The following is a 20,191-nucleotide window of genomic DNA, read 5'->3' as shown; positions in this document are numbered from 1 at the left end:
CTCAGCTGAGTTTGCCTGTTATTTGTTTGTTTGGTTCTAATTGGTGCAACATCCAGCCTCAGCTTTGGGCTGAGATGGTGAGAGACTGATCACAAAGAGGCTGCAGTATAAGCAATATGCCAACTACACTGTTTAATGACGAGTGTCAGGAGCGTGTGTTGTGCAGTCTCTCTTTCTCTCGTTCACTCTCTCTATATATGTGTGTTTGTTTAGAGTGCAGCTATGCATGTTTGTTAAGAAAAATAATGAATATCGTGGTTCTACATAATAATGAAGCAATAAATAATAAAAGTCTCAAATAAATGGAATCTTACTCTTACATCATTCTTATATCATTCAGTTTTGCTGTTATTTGTTTCAGAAGTCACTTTTCATATTGATAGCTGTGACAGTTTTATTAACTCTAAATAAGCAAAAAGAAAAAAAGAAATTCGTTTGACTGGTGTTAACTTTAGAAGTAAAAATGATTAAATTAACTTAATGAGTTTATATTCAGCAACTTGTATAGTCTGATTCCATCACCATCAACTAACAACAGAAATACTTTGTAAAGTGTCTCTATGCACACTCATATTTTAGAGTAATAAATCAGTGGCTCCTCTGAGGGAGTATGGTTTATGGTTATAATAAATATCAGAGAGAAACTCAGATGTGGTTCTACAGGGGCTCTACTATTCATTCTTTTGAAACCCACGGTTTTTATCATGTTTGGCTCTCTCATCAACATGCCACCACCAGCAGTTCCCCAGCAAGCAACACACTGTATTCTAACATCACCAAGGTTAGCTAATGAAATAGATTGAGCACTTTAGAGCATAAGGAATTATATAATTTATTGGTTATTTTAAGACACAAAATCAGTGCTAACACTGCAGTCAGACATGAACATGTGCCTTGTACCATACCAATAAAAAAGATGAATGTCTGATTTAGACAAGTGCTTCTCAAACTATTCCTTGCATGTCCTAGTTCATAAGCATAGAAAGGTTCACAGGCCACACTCTAAAATTTCTATTAACAATAAATAAAAAAATAAAAGGAATTTTATACTCAGCTTAGCTTTACCACACGTTTTCATCTCGGTTACTCTTCCTTGATTTTTCCCAACATGCCAAAGAAGAGTTAGGTTAGTCATTATGAAAGTTGTTTTACTTTTTGGGGGTTCAATTTGGTGTTGATGTAATGTGCATGTAATGTATATATAGTGGTGATTGTGTCCATGGATTTAGGTTTTCTTTGAGCACTAAAGTAGCTAGCTTAAATGTTCATTGGTCAACTGTTTCTATCAAAAATAAGTTAATTTATTTATTTATCATTTATCATGATTTTGGGGACTTATTTCAACTTTGTATTGAGGCTGAGAGAAACAAGAACAGTTCTTCCACTGTTTAAAACTCCAAAAAGACACATTGGACCAGATTACAGCATACTGTCTTTATCCTTTAATGTATGCTCACAGTCTCCAGCACCCTTCTGCATTCTGCCTGGATGTCCTCACATTTCTGCACTTTTCCTGGGTGAAACATTGTATTCTTGTTTTTTAGCTGAATACCAAATATCTGTGTATGATTTGCAGCAAAATAGTAAAATTACTCATTTTTGTTATTAATATTACACTGGAAAAATGTTTTCCATCATTGGTATTAGGTTTGTATAAATTTGACTGCTAAACATATTAAAAAAAAAAGGCTTTTTTAAAATGTTTGATATTTTGTTGGGTACTTTAATCATGAAGACATCAAAAATATACAAACTAGAGATATAGAATATCTTTCATTTTAACATATTTTGATGAGAAATATTTTAAATCAAGGTGATTTAAAAAAAATGTCTAAGAATTATATTAATAAAAAAATAACAAAGCATGTCTTCTAATTATGGGACCCATCGTTTTGGGGATTTATATTTCTCCTATATAAGTATCATAACCCCAAATCAGGATCTGAGCATTACCTCACAGGATGTAGCACAAGTTTATTCTCAAGAATCCCAAATACATTATAGTCCTGCCTATACCTCGGGCCTCAGTAGTCCAGATGAAAAACAAGCTAAAATTAGAAAATAATTGAGATGTGTGCCGTGCATGGGCTGATGTGAATAAGAAGCAGCTGATGAGCCCAGCATTGCATGTCCATCTCAGTTTGTTTTGATTGGAGTGGACTGCAAATGAATTGGTTAGGAGAGACAGAAAGGAATCAGCTGCCAATGACAATTGACTTAGACCGGCACTGATCCATGTGCAAGACAGGAAGCACTCAGCCTTCAGTATGAGTGTGTTTGTGAGGGATTCGGTTGAAATCAAGTAGCAATGGAGCATTTGTTTTTAAGAATGAGTGTGTTTTGGTGAGTCTAGGTGAGTAGGCTATGTTAAATCCAAAGTATCCCCGTGTGGTAATCACGCATGTATGCATGCGTGTATGTTGATTATGTGTAAATGTAGTGTGATTGAGTAGGAATTATAATCAGAGCTTTCAAAGTTTCTCATTAGAATTCAAGGTTGCTGTAAAACATGTTCTTATACTAATGCATCAGAATATGTCCACTGACAGTGACTTTAAAAAACAACACACTATATGTGAGCGAATGCAAAAAATAGCACGACACTTCCCACAATTGTACTGTTTTTAAGTAATGCGGTATGAATAACGACAAAGTCTGCATTTGTGGTAATGAAGCAAATCAAACACAAAACTCCTACTTTTCAGTTCATTTGTTTGATGGGAAGATTGTGATGCATCTGTAACCTGCAAAACCCACACTCAGCTGTAGTGTCTTCTGTCAGTGCTTAGAAGAAACGCTTAAAAAACCCGCACTCTGTCATGGAAATATGTTAAAACAGATCACTACAGCATAAATTCCATCCCAATTGATGCAAGGTTTGGAGTACATGTTATTTTACCAGACAAATCCAGAGCGGACGGATTTTAACAGCTCAGTCCTTAATCTCCTCTAGGGGGCTGAATTAAACACCCCCCCTTATTTTGTGCGAAAGCCCCTTTGTCATTTATTAGTATTTCCTCCTTAAGTGTTGATCCCATAATCCACAACTGCAAAGGTGAAGGTGGTGAAAAACAAGTAACACACAAGAAAGAAATCAGTTTAGACATAAATCATATGTATATAAATTATAAGGTATTTATGACTGTACTTTTATTAATCAAGGACACAGACCTCGGCATACTCAGGTGTATTTCTGTGGCCATGTAAAATATTTCCGCTCACTTTGATAAAAGCGCAGTAGTTACCACACTGACATGACCCTCAACGGCCATCACTATGGTCAAGCCACAAGACACACTTTTGACTTAAAACTAAAGCATTTTCAGAATAATTTGATAATGTCTGATCACATCTAATTAATCGGTTCACTACTGCTTACATTTTTTACTAATATTTATTATATGACTACCACAAAGCTACACGTGAAATAACAGGTTAAAATATGTTCTACTCCTGTGCCCCCTTGAACAATGTCTAGTGAAAAGAAATTGAATTACAAATAAAGAACCAGGGTTATTTTATTCAGCTATGAATGTAACATGAACTGAGAGATAAGGGGTTCAATAAAAAGCTTACAGCTGACCATAGGAGGCAAACTGGTTGCTAAGCTGCTAATTCAAGTTGATAAATATATAAAAAAATTTCATCTTAATTTGGCTCTAAAAGGAGTACACTGCAATTCTTAAACATTATGGTTAGACTGGTTTTCATGTTAAACACTACTCAGCTTGTGAGAATGGTGGTGGCTTAGAGTTTATATGGAAGACCCTGCATTATGCACTGGAGGTGTGGCACTTTGATGATATGGTTGTTTACCAAGCAGGAAGAGCAATGGATGTATTTATTTATTGGTTCGATGATTTAATTTTATCAATAGACAGACTAAAAGATGATGATGTTGTTGTGTCTCATTTCCTGGCGCCTCAGTTGTGAAGAATTATTATGCTTTTAGTCCTTCATTCTTCTGATGGACAAAGAAGAGCAACTTTAAATCGGGAGTGATTTCAAATGGTTTGTTGGCTTGCTGTGAAAAAGGGCCATTTTTTTCATTATACGACCTAAGAGTAAGGTCTACTTTTTGAGGAACTTGGTACAAGTACAACTTGATATTAAATCAATAAAAACTGCACAACTGAACTCATGCTTTTATTTACTTGATTATATTGTACAGCAGTTTGTATATTATGATTTGTCAACAGTCAATTTGTTGTACTCCACTCCAATGCTTTTACAATAAAACATTTTTGAAACAAAGCAAAGTGAAGAGCTGGAGGGATGAGGCAGAGAAGCCTTGATGGAGAGAAAAGGACTGAAGGTGGAGAAAGAGAAAGAGAGAGAGAGAGACAAAGAGAGGTAAGGCTGTAATGAAAGAAGTATTGATTTTCTATAGAGGCTCTTTAATCAGAAGCTGTACTGACACATCCTGAGGGAGGATATATACATGTGTGTGTGTTTGCATGTTTGTGTGCAGGGCCAAGTATATTCAAATACACTTCATTTCATTGTAGACACTTTCAGTTTGTGTCTGGGTTTCATGTTGGTTGTGTGTTCCAGTGTGCATGTTTGTGGGGTTTTTTATATGCCGTGTGTGTGAGTGTGTGTGTGTGTGGGGGCAGGCAGTAGATAGATAGATGAGGCTGCCCGGTAGATGGATGAGTGGAACAACCAGTCGTTCATCATCTGGAGAACAAGGAATTCAGGAAATGCTGTGAGAGAGAGGGGAGGGGATACAAGGGAGGGAGGAAGAGGAGGGATGATGATGAGGATGGAGGAGAAAGGGAAGGTGCAGAAGGAAGAAGAGTTGCGACAGTGTGAAAGAAAAGAATGAAAAGAAGAGAACACTGGAGTAGGAAAGGGAAAACGGAGGAAGAGAGAATGAAATGCAATTAAAAAGTCCTGAAAAGGGGAGACAGGGAAAATCGGTGGGTGAAAAGAGCAGAGGTTTAAAGGGTAGATAATCAAATGGAGAGGGGAGAGAAGAAAAAGGAGAGGGTTCTGTGAAACAAGAACTCTAGGGGATGTTAGACGAGAAAAAGGAGGGATAATAAGGAAGGAAAGGAAGAAAGAAGGGAAAGTCAGGGAGGGAACAGCAGACATTACAGGAGATGAAAAAGAAAAAAAAAGGTGAATCACAAAATTATGAAGAATTATGAAGTTGGTAGATTAGTTAAAGAAGACAAAAAATAGGACTTTTTTTACTGACTTTTTGTCATTTACATTTTAACTAGTATAGCTATTGGTATTGATTCACTTCTTCAGGGTATCAGAAAAATCAATTAGCAGAACCTTGATTATTGATGATGTGTGGGTCTGTATTGGTTTAGAAAATTATCTGCTGCATTGTGATAAAAAATGTAAAAGGTTCTCTAGAAAGACCTAAAATAGACAGTAATTCATTCAGTATTTATTGGGAAAGTTGATTTAAATGTTTGATATATGCTGATTCTCAAGCTTGTGCTTGAGCTGCAAATTAACTGGAATTTTGTGTACACTTGTGCATTTTTAAAAATATCATCATGAATGCTGGAACTGAAAAAAGTGAAATGAGCAGATAAATGCAGCCCGAATAGGAAAGTTGGACTACAGTCATTCCACCTCTAGTCAGCTCAAAATGGAGGCGGATACATTCATTCTTGAGGATCTATAAATTTTTTATTTAATGAAACGTAGGTTGCCCTCTTATTAATTGCCTACCTGAGCTCGTAGTGAACAGATGTTGAGTCTGCAGTGATTGCAGAGCAGAAAACAATGCAGTATTGATCCGTTCATTGGCTTCCCTGGTTCCAGGAACAACAGTTCATTAATGCAGTCTAAGAGGGACTATCTGTCTCTATTACTGCCTTGTTGGCCTGCATGGCAATGATTTATAGGCAACCTGTGGAGGCAGTGGAGACAGCTAATGTTGCCCTGAGTGGGAATTGAAGACTTATCTGTGATGAAGCCAGTGGTGAACGGTGGGCTGTCGAACATGTAACTATCACCATTAGAAGCTGTAATATCGTCAGAATCCTTGTCTCTTACCAAACACATGGAGCTTCTGTAACTTCATTCTTTTATTTCATTCATTTCTTACTTGCCTTTCTTATTTAGTGTTTTGCAGAATTAAAAAAAATGTGACAATAAGTAATAGATCTTCTTGCAAAGGGCGCTGGACATCAAATAATCGCCATTGTGTGGGAATATTGTATGGGATAAGTTTTTTTAAAGCAATTTTTATTATTAAATTGTTAATGGAAGCAGTAGGTTTACAAGGTTGTATCCTTTGTCTAAAATAAATGTACAAATAAAAATCCAGGGGGCTTGGGAATGACCGGCTAATTTGTAGAGAAATAGATGTGGAGAACTGGCATAACTTGTCATTTGACAGAAAATGTTATATAAGGTTTTGATGGTGCTCAGCACAGGTCATAGAAAATCCCTGTCCATTCTGGATGCGTCAGCTCTCTGCTACCTAAAAGGTCACACAGTGCTAAGTAGAGTTTGCAGGTAGTTAGTGTAAACTTGATGAAGCTAGTGTTGTTGTAACTTTATTTGTTGCAACAGTTAATTGTGCCTCAGCAATAGGTCTCTCTACACTGCAGAGATACGGTATGTCTGAAGGAACTTACCTTTTTTCTTGTTCTGTTTTCCTTGCCCGTTGTATTGTTTTGCTCGAGGCCTGACTGGACTTGGACTGTCCATTTCGTCTCTAAAATTGTGGGGAGTTTATTTTATATTAATTTAAGTCAAAGAAACTTGGACTTAAAAGACTTTTGTGTGACAATATGTTCATGGTTGTAAGGGAAATCTTTTTAAACCTATTGCAGGATTGGACGAAGTGCATCCCAATGAATATGGTGAGGAAATTCAATCAAATGACAACAGTAAGGATAAAAGCAATGCATTCATTTAATCCCTGCACTCACACACTTACATGTACATCTCAAATTGTTCTATACAAAGACAGCATGCTCCAGTGGCCAGTATTTAGTGGTTTATTAAATGGCTTACTCAGTGAGACCTCAGCACTGGGATTTATAGCAGTTTGCTGGTGTTTTTCTTCTTCAAATTAAGCACATTTTTTGCCAGAAAATCTTTTTACAGTGTTTTTACAGTGAATTTCAAATAACGTCAGATACATAGCAAATAACAATGCCGTGCTCTTGCAAGTAATGGTGTTTGTTTCTAGGAAGTTCAATTTGGTTGGACACTGTAAAATGAGAACTATCTATACTTTGGAAACTATTGAAATATGGTGCCCAAAACCCTGAAGCTGCTTTTAAAATATTAAACATACATCATCACAGTGTGATGTTCAAAGCACTCCAGAAATTATTTTATGATGAAAGGCTGTAATGTGCTTATTGTGGTCCCTGTTGCCTGAAGAAAACAAACCACCAAACAACAAAATGAGGCCAAAAATGAAAGGTACCCTACCACCGAGTTTAGAGTGGTGTTAGAGTAGTGTTTTCCTTTACTATGAAAGTCGTAAAAACCAAACAAGGCAGAGTCAGACTGGAGGAAAGGCAACAAGAGTTTTCTGGTAATTGTTAAATTATCCATTTTGTTTATTTTCCTTTAAGAAATTAAAGGATCCCACTCATTTTCCAAAATACATCTATTATTCATTGCAGCTCTCTCGCTCCACAGAATTTACTGGCTAGTCCTGAATATGTTAACAACTGAAACAAAAGTTGATATACAAACAAGTCTTGCGTCATCAGACTGTATTACTGACGGCAATTCTCACAATAAGAATTACAGTCTATGCCACGTGTTCTCAAGCCTTTCATTTAGTGCTGAATCACAACAGCTGAATACAGTTAATGTATTTTGTAAAAGTTCTTTAGTCATTTTGGTCAAATCAATTCGCAATTAGAAGGTTTTGCTGCATACAGTATGCTTATTCAGACAGGGATGACTACATGACTGTGAGTCAAGTGTTTTTATTGTAACACCTTATGTGGTTTTAAAATCTAATAAAAGCTGAAATGAAAGTAAATATTTTTTTTAAATGAAAACTAAACAGAAATGAGACAACTTAGAAATCACCCAAAGACTCTAAACAAATAAAAATAAAAACTGATGCTAATTACAAATGTCATGATTTTTTTTTTTTTATTCTTTTTCCATTTTGATATTTAGTTTATACCCTTCTGATTTAGTGTTCAGGCTTATGCACTTCGTGGTGTAAATAATTGATTTCTTGTGTTTTTGTTTATTCTTCCCTCACATATACCTTCTTATATCTTAATGTCAAATTGTCATCTCTGTGTTCAGTATTTCATTTAGTTATTTCCAGTTGTACTTACATAGTCCTCCGTCTTCTGTTCCTTGTTGTTAGTTGTATTTCCTTTGTGTCATTTGTATTGATTAGATTCAGCTGTTCGTCATTTCCCACTTGTATCCTCTTGTTCCCTGATTACCCTCAGTGTCTCTGTATGTATATATAGCCCTGCTCTTGTGTTTATTTGTTGTGTGTGCTTGTTGTGTTAGCCTGCACTGGTTGTTACTGCTTCATTGTCTCATGCCTGTTTGAGTTTTTTTGTACTCTCTGCAGCCAACCTTAATAAAGGCTAGTTTTTGTGTTCTTTTAACTTTTGTTTTGAGTCTATAGTTTGGGTCAGATTCCTGCAAACCATGACAGCTATACTAACCCAGCTTGTAGTTCTGATGAGCACCTCCCTTAAAACTAATTTTTGAGCCACTTTTTTTAGTTATTAACACATTCATACTGAAGATGAAGATAATTAAATTATAATTTGTATGACATATTTATTATATTAAACTAGCTGGGTGGCAGATTAACAAAACTAAAGTAGCCTTCTTCAGCTCATCAGCATATAATTCCTTTAACTTGCCTTTAAAGAAATGTGTAGCACAGCCAAATACTATATGCATCAATTCACTGAACCTCACTCAATACCCCCAATTTATGCTATACAACAGGGGTGGGCAACTCCAGGGCTCAAGGACTGGTGTCCTGTAGGGTTTAGATGTGTCCTTGATCCAACCCATCTGATTTAAATGGATAAATTACCTCCTCAACATGTCTTGAAGTTCTCCAGATGCCTGGTAATGAACTAATCATTTGATTCAGGTGTGTTAACCCAGGGTGCTAGCTAAAACCTGCAGGACACCGGCCCTTGAAGCCTGCAGTTGCCCACCTCTGCTATACATGCTTTCAAACATTCATTCATGCATTGCATTCAATTCTTTTAATTGTGTACTATTTTTTTCAGTCATTTTTTATTTATTTTTTTTATGTTCACTTTTCCTGACAATTTTTGACAAGCAGTGGGTAGATACTGTCTTCTTCCAGTAAGAGTAGAAAAGGCAACCGTCACACTTTTATTGCACCACCAAAAGTTTTGAAGAAAAGCATCAGGTGGGCGGCTGCATTCTTTCTCTAACTTGAACAAAATGGTTTGTGATATAAATTTCACTGGCCTTTGACTCTACCCTAACTGGAAGAGTCAGAGGCCAGAAATGGTTTGTTGTGATCAACTCAACTTGTATGTGGTTTTTGGATGTCTACTGTAAATGTTTAAGATTCTGACTGCAGTGAAGTGTAATGAATCCTGAATGGACTTCATATCCATAGTATATTTATCATACTCAGGTTATAGTCTAACGCGATACTGTTTCTATAGTAACAGATAAATGGGCTCTCCCTGTTTTCCTCTCTTGCTCTGGACTCAAAAGCCACATTTCTCTGCACAGTTCACCAAATCTCAGTGATTATACATGTATGCAGCTTGTAGGCTGCTGGGACTTGAAGTGGCATCAGTCACTTGGCTCTGTGCTGATCTGTTGGTAAAACAATGAGGGGGAAAGTGGCGTTAGGAGAAGGAATGACAAACAGGGCTAAAGAAAGAGCCCAAGAAAAAAGCAAAAGGGTAGAGATGGAGATGGATTGCATTAGCTTAAATAGACAGTGTTGTTTTTATCCTTCACTTCTCAAACTGAAAACTTGAGCTTAACTTACAGTGCTTTGGTAAAAAGTTATGAGAATTTTACTTTGTTTTCATTCAAGACTCCATGGTGATTCCAAATTAGAACGTGAGCTATCTATGAAGAGAAATGTTGAATTTTTGACCTAGTGTGTGATGTTTGGCCAGTTCTTCCTTCAAAAAGACTTTTAAAGGCTGTTTTTAGGGTTGAAATTACACTTGGTCAAATTAGGGTAAGGTAAGGTAGGGCTAGGCATTTAGCTGTAATGGCCAAGTTCAAAATAAACCAGGTCAGATTAAACGTGTATCAAGTACAAAGATGTGAGTTTTTGTTTTATTGTCATTTTTAATAAGCTATTTGCATTTCTTTGAGTTAGGCTCTTAACATGTAATTTTCATGATTGTTTGTGAATTTCCAGTCTTCATTTCCATGCAGATTTATGTGTGAAGTGTGAACTGGTGTGTATGTGCAAGTGTGTGTTTTAGCCCAGCCTCTAGCCTCGCTCGGGGGTGCAGCTTGACTCTTCAGTTATACATCAAGCCAAAAACCCAAGTGAAAGTGCATGTCTCTGTGCCTTTCAAGGATCTGAGTTTATCCTCACATCCAGCCACAGCTGTTACCTCAAGCAACAATTCTGTGTACATTTGGGGCTGTATGGGTACTTGTGTCATAAGGTCTTGGGCTTTATGAATGGACTGCGTAGGGAAAAAAACATCTCCAATGAAGGAATTTCAACTAGCTACCAAGGTTGTTTTTTGTGTCAAAGTTTAACGCGTGGTTCTGTATATGCATCACTACAAATACTCTTGTTTAGATTTGAGCTCATGCACTCATCAAATGTTACATTCACCAGATTTAGCTAATCTACTGAAAACATGTAAGTGTGTGTGTGTGTGTGTGTGTGTGAGATATATGTGTATATATGCTAGAGAGAGAACAAGAGGGAGAGAGTGATGGAAATATTCCTTATGCCTGTGGAACACATCATCCATTCAAGTCCAAACATATGTGCGTCCAAGAGAGCGCAAGGGAAGAAAATAATTGCCAGCCTCTGCTTGAAGGTCAAATGTTCAACATATTCAACATGGGTTGTGGCTAATAAATAATGAGCCAAAGGCTGGTTTGACTTAAATAAACCTTTTCCTGTTATTTAATGGGCACATCTCATACACACCATGACAGTGTATCACCCTGTCTGTGTGTGTGTGTGTGTGTGTGTGTGTGTGTGTGTGTGTGTGTGTGTGTGTGTGTGTGTGTGTGTGGGGGGGGATTCTTCATTTTACCACATTAGTCCAGTTTTGTCTTGTTATCTCTGACAAACACATATGTTTCCTTTCTCTTTCCCTCTCTCTCACACACACACACACACACACACACACACACACACACACACACACACACACACAGCAACAAATGCACAGAGCAACAAATTAGCTGTATTCACTAAAAAGGGTTAAGACACTGTCCTTGGCAGTTCAAAAAGTTCAGATCCTTCTTTCATACGTACCCAATGAGTCGAATACCAGCTCCACCTCAAAAGTCTTCCCACTGCTGTTTGATAATCATTAACTGTCTAAATCTGTACCATGCTGTTTGGTGGGGTGCACTGTATAAATGTTTAACTACTGTCTCAGAAATTGGCATAGAATCTGTCATACCGACATAAGCAGCTCAGAAGTAGGATTTATTGCAGGGAAACTGCTCTGGGTTTCAGTAGACTCATGTGTGCAATCTTACACCCACCAACTGTATAGGTGGTTAGCTACTAAACAGAAACTTTAAAAAAAATAGGACTAATGTGATTAGAGGTGATTTAAATGTCTTGAGTTTGCAATCCTCGGTTACCCAGAAATGAGCTCAACAGCTGTGAGGCATTAACTGCAAATATGCTGGTCACCTTTTATCTTAAACTCTGCCCGAGGGCCTTTCCCTACAGTCTGGCATTATAGCATTATATCCTGGAGTCATTACACGGATGGGTAACTACTGAAGACAGATGAGAGCAGGAGCGATACTGAAATGGGCAATATGAATTGTATTTAAGTTACTTGCAGTGTTGTTGTGCATGGCTGTCAAAAACAGATTACACTTTGGTCCAATAATCTATCACTTCCTGTGCAATTAATACTTATTCTCACAGATTTCATTATCCTATTTCTTCCCTTTCTTCTATGTTTTATGCTGCTATCTGTGATTTACTCTTAGGTTTAAGGTTAATATTAGTTTGATAACTGAGACAAAATTGTAACAGTCTTAGGTTTAGTATCTCCTGCTACTTTATTAGCCAGTGGCATCATGAAGAGTTTGATCCTCATTGCAGAACTTCTTGCAGCGCAAAAGTCATACACGATTAGTTTACTGTATACGTTATTCTATACATATTTGTACTCATATAATCTTTTGTTAAATGTATCATTTAAAAGGAGGAGAGCTAAGCTAATCTGCAAGCCTGGCAACTCCAAAGCCCAGATCAGCCGATGGCTAAACTGATGTTCTTCCAAACAACCGATTGGCAGATCTTCTCGAGGGCCGCTGTGTAAACTGCTTTAAACTGCCCATAGCTGCTTCAAACCCGAAAGCCCTTTGCAACCTCCTCTTTTTTATGCTATATCTGAATCATGTCATGTCTGTCATTATGATGTCTTATTCTACTGTATGGGGGCCTCAATGCCTCAGGCTCTCTTCTTCTATTCTTGAAATTTACTTGGAAAGGTGTAAAGTGATCTCTTGGGAACTGTTTGGACAAAGCTATATCACCAAATAGAAGTTGCTAAATAAGGAAATAACAATCATTTTTGCTTGTTTTTCAGTACTTTTTTTCCCATAACCATCATGACAGGTCTCTCTCTTTTATAGAGAAAGAGAGACCTGTTTTCTCTATAATGCAAAGCTCTGGAGATGCAGAAGCCATCTTTATAGTTTTAAAGGTCAATAATGTTTGTGAACGTATCTGAGCTTGAGCCATGGGGCTGACTGTGAGAGTATTGACTGTAAGCCCATAGTGATTCTTTCTATCACAGCATTACCACCTTGGGTTGTGAGCACAGTTTGTCGAAGTAACTCTAATCCCAAATGTGCTGCTGTCTCATCTATTTATCATTATGAAGTGTTTCTCCCTGCTGGCTCCCCTGGTGGTGAAATGACCTTTCCTCACTGGGGGCAGCATCACCCGTCATCTTCCAGACTGAAATTCAACTTTTTATGATATACTTCACATTGTGGTCTCCCTTCCGAGTCACAATTTCTTTCAATTCACACTCACTTCTGTGACAGATCTTCCTGAAAGCACATCTCTTTCCTTTTTCAGGCGCTTCACATGATCAGTATTTGTAAGGCAAGGATTTTGAAACATAACATAATGAACTGCTGATCATTTAGACTGATTTTAAAATTACATCTATAGAAGTGTAGGCCTCATTCGTCAAAGTTAAGGTCAGTTTTTATGATTCAACAACAAGAAAGAGACTAGGCAAGAATGGCATCCATGGGAGGGTTCCAAGGTGAAAACCACTGCAGAACAAAAATAACATTTTTTACTAAGCTCGTCTCACATTTGCCAAAAAACATCTTGATGATCATCGAAACGCAGACTTCTTGCTTTTGCGTCACAGCAAGAAGGTCCTAAGTTCGACTCCACCACTAGGCCGGGGCTTTTCTGTTTGGATGTTCTCCCGGTGTTTGCATGGGTTCTCTGGCTTCCTCCCACAGTCCATAGACATGCAGTTAATGGGGTTAAGTTAATCAGTGATTCTAAGTTACCAATAGGTGTGAATGTAAGTGCGAATGGCTCTCTGGGTTAGCCATGTATCAGGCTGATGACCTGTCCAGAGTGTACTCCATGTCTCGCGGTAGCTGGGATAGATATCAGCCCTCTTGTGACCCTGATAAGGATAAGCAGAAGAGAATACATGGATTCAAAGAGGACTGGACCAAAATCCCTCCTCAGCAGTATGAAAGAGTCAGTTATCAAATAAATACTTGAGTGCAGTTCTTACTGGGTGGCACAACTAGTTATACATAGTTATTCTATGGGCTTTTTCACATAGGGCCTGTTAGATTTTGATAGGTCTTTTAAATAATGATTTAATTTTTTAAAAGTGCATTTTGTGTATACTTTATCTAATATTCAAATTTGTTTGATATAAGTGTAAATGTGATAAATATGCAAAAAAATAAGAAATCAGTATGGGGCAAATACTTCTTCACAGCACTGTATCTACAAAAGTAACATGAATTAAACATGGGTACACTGAACGAAGCCAAGATCAGCAAATGTAGAGCAAACAGGAAATTACATAATGTAGGATGGCCGTGGTGAAATATATAAAATCACGCCATGGATCATACTGTGTATCACTGAGGCCCAAGGGTGACTGCCTTAAAAACCTAATCTTCCAACAGTATTTAACTTGTCAGCTTGCCTCAGACATTTGCCTTATGTTTTATTTGCAGTTGATTTTTTTTCTCATCTATTCCCATAAATTTCCAGTTGTGTCAGAACTATGCTTAATGGTAAAAAAATAATCATTGATATCAGCATCAAGATTTTGATGCATGCAAATTGTGTGTGTGTGTGTGTTTGTGTGTGTGTGTGTGTGCGCGCTAAAATCCTAATTATGATATTTCCAACAGTGCCTGGAGATAGCATTTGTTCCATCATTATAATCACAGCCAATTACCGTATGGTGTTTGCTTTAATTGCTAATCCTGCACACATGGGATCACTAAGAGAAACATCCTGTGTGATTTTTTTTTTTTTTGATTTTTTTTACAGTTATGTGCGTGCACATGTCCAACTTTGGTATAATTAAACACTCAGGAAATAAAGCTAATTTTAGTGTAAAGCTGGGCTTTTCTCTTGCAAGACTCAGAAGGTGGACATTTTAATGAATGCGAATCGTTGAACCTGGGGAGCTTATCTGCATGTTAATCCTGCACACACAGAGCAGGGAGTAAGTCCATTTCATATTACTGTGGGGTGACTTGACTTCATTGATCTGCACTGGACTTGGCACAAGGTCAGCTTAATATTGCAGAGTCTGTGTCATTTGCTTTAGAGCACCTACCATGGATGCTTGGTTTTTTTTGAGGTTTTGGGCACGTGGTCAAGCCATGACATGAGTTTTCAGGGAAATAAGTCAAGTGTGGTTAATGTCTTATTTCTACAAGATGAAAAGAGTAAACATTCCAAATATTAATGACAAAAATTTAAATTAACAAAAGTATTACTTTTTTGTATATATATTTTTAAATGGATATGCAGTATGTGTATCTGTGCGCTAAAAAGTCATTGACATCATTGACACATCATTGAAACACTTGTATTGTTTTGGTCTAAGGTTTATTTGTCTTTTTGATAGCAAGTATGACGCTCTTTTGAAGACTTTTGTGTGCAGAGGCACAGGAACTGACAACAGTGGCAACACTGTGACATCCTTAGAAAATGTAAAATATTCATTTTTGAGAATCTAAATCTGTATTCAAATATTTCTCTTGTTTTTATTACAGTTCATAATACTGCGCCTCTGCCATTAAAAATGTTATACAACTTTGCTCAACACAGATGTGCTGAGCTTTGAAGTTGATTGCTCTGGTCACAAGATTTTCAGAAAACTTGCTTTGACCTTGAGGTCGAAGTAACTAAGATTCAAACTGACTTTTATGGCTGAGGGGCAAAAATGCATCCCTGACATGCAATCTTCAGACGTGATCTTAAAAGAACTTTGTTTTCAGAAGCACTGCAATAACTAAGGTTGTGATCCAAACTGTTTAAAAAAAAAAAATAACAACTATGCCTTGAAGCTCATTTTAGCTTAAAAGCTATTATTGATATTAAAATTAGAGTCAGTTCTCAGATTCATCGGATGCATGTGTCATTGATCCAAAAAACTCAAATAGAGGATGCTAATTTGCTTAATGAACTTGAGGATAAGCAGAGACATATGTGTTTGCATTTTGTTGTTTAATGCTTGATAATGTTGATCCTATGACCCTCATCCAAGTACAGTGAGAGCCTCTTCATAGTGCATTGTGTACTTTTTGTATAACCTTTTATGCTAATATGGAGACACACTTTAAACAGAATGTCTTCAGGGAAGATCATCGCATGCATCAATACATTTAAGTGCAGTAAATGTAAATATTCATTCAGAACATGATGTTACCAAGCACAATGTTCTGGGTTAAAAGAGTAAGTTACTGTGTAAATGCCAAAAGCTGCATATTCTCCAACAGCTACTTAAAGATAGTTCCAAAAGCAAGTCAATCTACATAGACTCCTGGACTGAATATATTAAGATGTGTACCAGCACAGGAACACTCGTTATGCACCAGAAAGCTATTTCAGTAATTTTAGGCTATTTCAGTATCTACATACAATGTCAATCAATTATTTTCTGGAGGGTTTTTGTCTTCCTTTTGCTGAAAATATACTGTGACTATAATTATGTGGTTTGGTTGCTTTCATGCTGTAGTATGAACTTATTACCAGTTAAATGCCTTGCTAATGGTATTGTGGGATGCATAAGACTATAAACACATTTCTAGTGCCTAAACGTTTTTGTAGTAATTTACATCTGTGGGATGTTGGTAAGTTCCTGCAGTAGAGTACAGTAGTACTATATTAATGGCAAACAAAATAAATAAATAAAATCCCAACCTTCACTTCAATTCAGTTCAGTGCAATTTGGCTTTATTTATATTGCGTCAATTCACAACAACAGTTGCCTCTAGGTGCTTTATATTGTTCGGACCTTGACCTTATTATGTATGTGCAATTCAAAACGGGTCAAAAAATGTTTACATTTACCAAAGTCGTCATTCATTCTTCTTAATGCATTTACCACCCCCCCCACACACACACCCATACACATAAACACACTGGATGTGCTGGATCAACACTATTCTGTTGTCCACTAATTGTGGACCTCTAAAACAAACAAACACGCACACACACACATGCACACACATCCATAAACACACACAGGTCCTCAAGGCCAAGCTCGATTTGATTTATTAGAGTTTCACCAATCAGTTTTAAGACAGCTCTGTCACTGGGAAGGTCAGTGGAAAAAGGACGAGAGATCATCAATGCACACACACGCGCACATGTACACAAAGGAAGTTGGTTTTACTTGACTTTTTAACCTTTTAACTTTTCTCAAGTTGCAGGTCTGAAACTAAAAATCTTTTTGGTTTAATACTTGCAAACATGCCCCCCAAACTCACACAGGCACACACACAGACACACATACACAGTCAACAGTGCTGAATCATAAAAAATTCTTGCTTCCTGGAACTCTAACTCACTGCTGGAGATTTCTATTGATAGAGAGGAAAGGAGAAGATATACTATGACCAAAGTTATGCTTACAGAAAAGTGTACACCAACATATTTATCAGAATTACCTTTTTTTTTATTCACTTGTGCCTCTTTGTGTATTATACAATATGCAGTGGGTGAGGGGTCATTGTTCTAACCAGTGTTCCAATGTCCATACAGAAGGTCTAAGATAACTCAAAAGTTTTAAAATCAGGATCTGAGCAGTTTTTTCTAACCTTGATAATTTGATGAGTCTGACAAAGCTTTGAATATTTGTATTGTTCCGGTGTTTTGCAGGATTTCCAGCCCCCACAGAATTCTTTGAGCTCCTTCGTCTATTATACTTAGTGCTGTTTTCTGTGTACCAAAGTTCTTCTGTTTCATGTCATTGTTGACAGAACAACAAGTTACATTTTTCCATCTCCTGTCTGCTGACTCATCTGTCAGTTTTCACTCCCACTACTCTGCTATCAGTAGTTTACATAAATCACTCACTCATTTGCATGATTCCCTTGGCTTTTTGTAAATGCCAAGTTTATATCTGAATGTCAAGTACAATGAAGCCATGATGAATCCAATTTCAAGTGAGCAATGATCTCCTGGAGCTTTACAGCGGTTTGTGATAGAAGTAGCTAAAAGTTCTTCAATGGTGGATAAGTTACCTGAGATCTCCTCACTTAGGGCTTTGTTTAGGGCTTAAACTCTAACACTGGTTTTGGAAACTTTTAACCGGTATGAATCAAATATCAGCAGTTCCTGTTTGCAAAGCAATCTTGGGTGTGGAGGACAGTAGAAGTATCAGTACTTTGACTCTAAAGAAAGATTAAAGTGTTCCTAATCTTTTTAATTATTTGGACGGGCGGGGGGCATGATCCCCAAGTTTGTAAATATGATAAGTCGAGAACAAGGTGACATAAGATTTTCAAACTGATACCATAGGTGAATCCCTGTGGCCTTGAACCCAAGTATAAGGTCAGAACTCAATAAATTGAAAAAAAGAATTTAATTTGACACCACAGCTGCATCTAGTTCAAATCCCATGGCCTTGACCTCAAGATCAGCTTTTCTGAAAATCCACTAGGATTTTCAAATTTAAAACACAGGTGCATCTACTAGGAGGCTGAGGGATAGCACTGGGAGCTGCCAGTACTTTTATTTTTGCCCTCAGCATTTCTCTTCTCTCCCCTTCTTTGTTTTGATGCTTCACTGTCCACACATCTGTTCTGTTTTTCATCGTTCTTCTTCTGTTGCTGATTGATAGTGTTTTTTCTTTGACCCTCTTAATCTTCTTTTATGTTTTAAATGTTTTTTACTTTCCTTATTTGTCATTTCTTTTCCATCTTTCATTTTAGTCATTTATCCAGCTGTTATTAACACAGATAAAAGGAGGAGATCACTTTGCGGAGATGGTGGCGATTGCTACGTGATCCTTGTTATATTAGTTTTCAAATTCTGCTCTGTCATCGATTTTGGTTGTCTCGTGATAAAACAGCTGCATTTTGGGCCATCGTAACTTATTGGATCAGATCAACATTGTTGCTTGTTATCATTGTTTTTCTAGATATTCATATTAGACTGTAGCTTTTCTTTCCTTTTCACTTATGGAAGTGGTTAGTAATTAGTACACAGATAATTATAAGTAAATACAATTTTAGTCTCTGTTTTGTGAAAGACTTTATTAGAGGAATGACAAGAGCTTAGTTACTGCAGTTATTGCTGATCGGCTGTTCTTTCAGTATTTGTTGTATTTATTTTCTTTAGTTAATGAATCTATAGAAGAAGAAGAAGAAGAAGACTGAGTGGATTATAGAAAGTAGTGCATGGTCAGGTGATGGACCTTTTAGAAATAGTCAGCATTCCCACTAGAATTGCCACAATACTAGAATTTCAAACTTGAACACAGGATTTAAAAAGGCTACAAAATGATACTAGTCCATGAAAATGCATTCCACTACAGTCCTTTTTATTTTCTATACTTCGCACTATATTTTTGTTGGTGACCAAATAGAGTAGGTAAGGTAGCTGCCACTGATTCTGTCCAGTTGGTGATAGACTTTTCTCAACTTCAATCAGGGACTTCAAAAAACATAGCACTTTTTATAGCCAGTTGTAGCTGGGACCCTGATAAGGATAAGCGCAAAAAGATTGAGGTTTTTTTTCTACACATATAATTTTGTTATGTGTTGAATTAACACAGTCTATTATAACGCTACAGATGGGCAAGCCCGTATCACTCAATTATTAGTCATAGCCACTAGCTGCTACCTTAATGACAACGTAACAAATGGCTAAGATAGGTAACTGCTTAAACGTTAACATGTGTGGCAGCCAGTTTGTTGTTAAAACAGAAACTGAGAAAAGACTACATAAGGGAATGGGACAAAATACAAACTATAGGAGGGAGAAGACAAAATTTAATAACACCTGCAGTGGTATATGAACCTGTGGTGAGTGCAGAAAAAATCTTCAGTGCATCACAGTGTATTGGGTGAAGTCCATCAGTGGTTTGAGCCTGAAGCAGCATAACTAACAAATGGTTTAGGATCATCTGATCCAGAAATAAAAACAAGCTTCATCAAAGAAGAAATGTTTATACGTATAGATGAATTTTTGCAAAAAAGAACTTTGAATTTTAGAAAATAACCTTTCGAATCCTTGTAATGAGTCATATCATGTGCACCAATGTCTTTAAATCTGTATGAATAATGATTGAGTGCCTGTTTATTCAACAAAGAAAACTCATTTACTTTCAGTCTCAAATTAAAGGCCCAATTTTTATGACTAATGAAGTAGAAAAGAAGTGGGAGGAGAGGGAAAAAACTTAAGAAGAATTCAGAAATTAATCAGCATAACTAGAGTAATTGGTTGGTATTGTGTGGAGAAATACATACATATACAGCTGTTGTCTGTGTTTTTGATGATCAGTCTACCCTGACT

General features: G+C 36.9%; 1 protein-coding gene across 2 annotated transcripts in view; it reads left to right on the top strand.

Moving 5' to 3' along the window:
• The window catches only part of raly (RALY heterogeneous nuclear ribonucleoprotein), a 122,576-nt gene that overhangs the window by 58,022 nt on the left and 44,363 nt on the right, over positions 1-20,191 (top strand). The gene's annotated exons all lie outside the window — the stretch shown is intronic.

This window comes from Pelmatolapia mariae, linkage group LG5 (assembly GCF_036321145.2).
Source record: "Pelmatolapia mariae isolate MD_Pm_ZW linkage group LG5, Pm_UMD_F_2, whole genome shotgun sequence".
NCBI lineage: Eukaryota > Metazoa > Chordata > Actinopteri > Cichliformes > Cichlidae > Pelmatolapia > Pelmatolapia mariae.
This window is presented reverse-complemented; position numbering and strand designations above follow the sequence as displayed.